Source organism: Macrobrachium nipponense, chromosome 47 (assembly GCF_015104395.2).
Source record: "Macrobrachium nipponense isolate FS-2020 chromosome 47, ASM1510439v2, whole genome shotgun sequence".
Taxonomy (NCBI): domain Eukaryota; kingdom Metazoa; phylum Arthropoda; class Malacostraca; order Decapoda; family Palaemonidae; genus Macrobrachium; species Macrobrachium nipponense.
Window position 1 is genome coordinate 18,174,718 of NC_087222.1, and position 6,000 is coordinate 18,180,717.

Genomic DNA, 6,000 nt, shown 5'->3' on the forward strand with positions numbered 1-6,000 from the left:
TAAAAAATCCCAAGGCTATATATATGCATACACACACACACACACACACACACACACACACACACACACACACATATATATATTATATATATATATATATATATATATATATAGATAGATAGATAGAAAGATAGATAGATAGATAGATAGAATTATACCTATTCCATTATATTATTCCAAGGCGTCACACGGCTATCAAACAGACCTAAGCGAGAGAGAGAGAGAGAGAGAGAGAGAGAGAGAGAGAGAGAGAGAGGCAGCAACTACATCTCGCTATTTCAACTCCACATGCAGCAGCAGTAACCAGCAGTCACCGAGTCATGCTCAACCTCGCTGTATTTTATTCCCCATTCAGTTCAAAATGTTGTTTTTTCCTGTCCGCTACTTCACTTAATTACCTCGTGTAAAGGATTCTATAAGCTTCAGTCTACGCTGTGTAAGACTGAGACTACAAACCCTGTGATTAGGACAAATGAACAATGGTGCATTCATCGAAACATGAAAAAAGAAAAATAGAACGAACAACGCCAATGCCATTCTCTGAATCTCCCTGGCTGGAAAAAACCGGAGAACGAGAGAGAGTTAGACTTGCATGCTAATATCAAACTACAAGTCTTTTTTAATGGATGACCACACGAGAGAGAGAGAGAGAGAGAGAGAGAGATATTGCAGAAAACGTACGATCATGCAACACGCCAAAACGCGAACGTTGACCAAAACATATGACGAGCGCCTAGCTCATAAGTTCTAAAGGTCACTCCTTCGGTAACCGACAATCCTTCCACCGCCCACCCACCCCTCTCTATCACACCCACCCCCGCCCCCCCTGAAGGAAAGGGTCGGATACAGTTCTTTTGAAGGCTGAAGAAGACAGCGTGTTTGGTCTGCTGTTAGTGCCACGCGGGGAGAGAGAGAGAGAGAGAGAGAGAGAGAGAGAGAGAGAGATGGTGGGGTGGTGGGGGTGGGGGGGGGGGTTTGTAGCATCTAGGCTAAACTAACATGAATCTGCCTTGAAGTATTGTTCCAACTTCCAAGTCCATTGACTCCCTAAGGATTCATATTTTAAAATATTCTTCATAAATTAACTACAAGATTATTTTACCTCTAAATGGTTTTCAGATACAGATACCAATAGAAACTACTTCCCTATGAAACAAATTTATGATTTTCTTAGTTTATAGCCTTTATTACGTGGACTCTTCCAAGCTAAGTCTGAAGGTGCTGCTCATAGGAAGAGCATTCATTGTTTCGAAACAAGCACCCAGAGAGAGAGAGAGAGAGAGAGAGAGAGAGAGAGAGAGAGAGAGAGAGAGAGAGAGAGGAACCATCAGGCATTTGAAACGAATGGGTAGAACCAAGATACTTCCACTTAAGTATGAAATGAAACTTGGACGAAACAAATACTAAAGTAAAGAAAGACTCCAAGAGAAGAAAACAGACCTATAAAATGAAGAGGCGATCGTCGCTTCAGGCCTATTATTCTTTTCTGAACGTTTATAAGAATATTTCGAGAATTATAAATATTTACAGACGATTCCTTCAGCCTCAGCGAGGTCAAAACGCTCGTCATGGCACTTAGGAGCTCTTGGATGATGATATATACGAGTATATATCATATATACATTAATTAATTGGCAAATGTTCTCTCTCTCTCTCTCTCTCTCTCTCTCTCTCTCTCTCTCTCTCTCTCTCTCTCTCTCTCTCAACGTTACGTAACTTCAGATCATTTTTTCAATAATTTTAAAACGGAGACAAAATGTGCTTTTAAAAAAATGTGTCTGTCTCTGCTAACAGCATGATTAATAAGTAATCCTATCAATCCTGGCTAAGAGTACTATTTATAAGAGATTCCCCCATGCTGGCATGAAAAAGGTCATGTTATCAATATGAATGAAAATCAACTGATATCTTTCACTTGCGTCAATTAGCTAATAAACAAAATACAAAGGTATGGAAGTGAAACAGAATTTTGTAACCTTTAAACCTCACCTCAGACGACGACCTTCATGTGGTGGAACAAATAGGCGGTTGTTGTTATGCAGCCAAGAGCATTCCAAGTTCACACTGTAGTACATATTAGTAGTTTTCGTTTAAATAGTACCTATGATCCTCTTCTTATATGACAAAGCCGCTTGCCGTGACAGTAAACACCGTTTTCGTCAAATAGAAACATTGATGATGATGATACTGTTGCTGCTGTACTGGCTGCTAGGCTGACTGGCCAGGGCGACCGCCGCCGCCCTGGCCAGATTTTCTTTACCCCCTATCGTACAGATGATTCAAATTATCGTTTTTTCACCAAAAATTATCGCAAAATATATCGTATGCATGTGAAAAATTTATCGTATCTGTTATCACTACACCCCTGGTCTACAGTAATGAACAACATTTCTTGGTATATAAATGCATATATCTTTATACATTAATGATGATAAGGCAAAAATAGTATGAATCAAACTCTTCTGTTATTATATAAAAAAAATAACAATGTGACATTTTACAGAGAATAAACATAGATTCCCATTTCCTGTCTGTACCCAATAATGACGTTGTGAACTTGAAATCAACTAATCTGAGAGAAATACTATATATATATATTATATATATAATATATATATCTATATATATATATATGTATATATATAATATACATAGATATATATTATATATATATATATATATATATATATATATATATATGATATATATATAAGATAATAGTGTGGCACAGTGTCGTTATTCCAAAGACAATAACTTAATAATACTTAACAAAAAAGGCACGAAACGATAATAAGGAAGAAGGGGAAAGGGAATAATACGATAATGATTTTTCTTAGTGAAGGGATTTTGTTACTCCAAACATTAGGCTTTTAGGCCATTAGACATCTGTTTTCATCTCCCAAAAAGCCTCTGTCCGTACCAAGCGATTAGTGACCAACAAGAGATTATGTCGACGAGGGATATCGCCCAGGCACCTTCGAGAATTGGAAACTACTCTCATTAGCGCCTATGACTAATCGGTCGTTCCCTTCGTGAACAGGTCAGAGAGAGCCATCTGGCATACGTTAAAAAAAATGGAATTCTATGACCCGTTTGTTAGAAAGAGGGAAGTACCAAATTCTTAAAAGCTCCACCCTCCCAAAGGTAGGCCTCTAGTATCGACGAATCAAAAGCCATGAGTGTCGGTCATAAGACAGCCCAAAAGGGGGTATCAACGAATGACCTATGAGGTTACTAAAAGGATACGCCCCTAAGAAGCCAGGACATGAAGAAGGAGGCGTATACAATTCAAAGCCTACGAATTACTGTGAAAGACCTGACAGGAAGGCGGTCTTGTATAATGTTTGCAGCCACTAAGGCACAAGAAGTCTTTCAGAAAATGCCACACCCAGTCAAAATCCAAAAATCCAAAGGCTGGCTAAGGAGAATTTCAACTGAACAAAAAGGCGAGACAGAGAGAGAGCAGGCAGAAAAGGGAGCAGAGATAAAGGGGGTAACAGAGAAGCCAAGAGAGAGAACAACCGGGAGCCTGAGAGAACTGCAGTGGCATGGCCGTGAAACAGAGAAGGACAGAAGAATCCCCAGAAGAGGAACAGGTGCAAAAGTGTGGTGTGCGAAGCAATCAAAGACAGTGAAAGTGACAATCAATACTCAGTAAATTTCCCTCGTGCCTATAGACTCGTAATTGCAACAAGTGCCAATTAAGTTTTATCAGTCCAAGAGCCCAGTAACTCAGAAGGTGGAAAACATGTGTAAAGAACCCCTAACGAAGAATAAAACTTAATGCAAAGAAACATATCAATTAATTTCTCATCCTAACAGAACCCCTTTACCTAATTCCCCAAGTAACAGCCTCCACGGCACACGTTACCTTAGATCTGTGCAAAGAAAAAATAAGTACCGTCACAGATTTATTGGTGGCAGAGCGGTGGGATACGATGAGATAAAGATTGATATAGTGACAAGATTAATTGATGTCGATAGGATAGGAAGAGACAAAGACACAGCCAAAGAAATGGTGATTAGCGACGTGATACGAAGACACGAATGACAGTTAAAGACAGCGGCTGCGAAACGGAATCAAAAGTTTAGTGTCGGCATAAGAGATTTCAATCCATTCACGCCACTCGAAAAAGAAAGTTCTCCCCAAAGACAGTTACCAGTGCTTCCCCCCAAATACAAGGACAGTTACCGAGTTGTAACAATAAAAGCGCTCCAAAAAAAAAGCACCCACACTTTGCGAAAGTAAAACTCCACTCTGAAGAACAAGAACAGTCGTTCCACTAGAAGAACAAGATGTCGAACGCATAAAGAATATATCAAGAGAAAGAAAACAATTCCGAAAACGCATCAGTCAACGCAATCGAGAGAGAGAGAGAGAAGTCCCCTTCCCGCAGACGTAACAACGCATCATTCAACGCGCTGGTAGGCGAACGCAAGCTGTCAGACGTAAACCCGGGAGTCGAAGACGACGAAGAAGTTAAGTCCAAAATAATTCCTCACACTTACATAACATCAAACTTTTATTGAAAGTAAATTACGCGATTAACATTTCAGTTAGACAATTTCTGGTATTTCAAGATTAAAAGATTTTCACTCTGAACCTTTTTTTGGCAACGAAACTACGATATTTCTTTAGTTTTTACTAATTATAACTAATCAGCTACTAAGAACCTTTTCCGAACATTTGTATTTACTAACCCAATAACTTTAAATTTTAATTTCTAATTTTGATTGTGTCATTTATGTTATTTTTTGTGATTTTGGTTGTTTGCGATTTCTTGTACTTTTTGTTTTTTTTGTTTTAGTATTTGCTTTTACTTTTATTCGTTACGTCGAATGAATGTTTACTTGTTTTTTTATTTTGTTTGTTTAGGATAACAAGGGGTAATTCACGGGAGGTCTCTCGTTAGCGGTACACTTTACGGTCAGTTCAGTATCGTTTTACCAGTTACTGTTAGAGGGTTTTGTTGTTGTTTAAGAATCGCTTAATTACGGTAACGTAAGACTTTGAGAATATTTCTGGGAAAATTCTTTATTTTTTATGGTGATCGAATACTTTAGTAAAAACAATTTATTGTTTTTATTATCATTTTCTTTTGGGATATTACTGTCCATAACTTTTGATACTTTTAATGATACTCAGTACTTAAGAAACTTTCCATTAACGAGTCGATGGTCAAGGGAGACCGACTCATCAGAACGTAAGAACGCCTTGCTCACGAGAAGTCAAACAAGGAAATTAACCATGCGGAAGGTACACAGTCCGCGAATTCGAGCGCAGCAGTAATGGAACACATAAGGGACATGTGATTAATCACATAGCTAAATTTTTGCGGAAGAAAGGATGGTCAGTTAGCTTGTAACTTAGAGAACTGGATAGAGCAAGTGAGACACGCCTAGATAGCATAACGGGGACAGATAGAGAAAAGCTTATTGAAGCCAAGAGTTATCTTGATTTGGAAGCCGGAGGAGACTTAGAACGCTACGTCCCACTCCGAGACTTACCGAGATCTTAAGAATTGGTAAGAACTGAACGGTATTTTAGGAAGGTTTATTCCACAGTTGGTGAAAGAGATCCAGTTATTCTAGCTTGGCAAGGATAGTTGCGTCAATTTAAGTAGACGAAAGACGTTATCAAGAGTTTAGCTCTCATTGTATAACAATAATGAATGAATGGGGTAACTTCATGGAATCCACAGGTTGGATAGAGGTAGAAGGAGGCAAGCAAAAATGCTAATGAGTCATGTTAAAAAAATATTTAGACTAGCAATATGATTGGAAGCCTGCCTACGGAAGTTATTGCAAGGATGACTCGTAAGTGGGAGACATCCGATGATGTAGCAGAGATTGAAGAGGAGGAAACAAAAATCCTAGGTAGAAGACTGAAGGGAATCCTAAATATACAGAACCTTTAGTCGCTTTAGGACAAAAAGAAAGAGGTCCAAATAGATCTAGGACACCATCTAGAAATCAGAATAAGATGCCAGGTAATCTTCT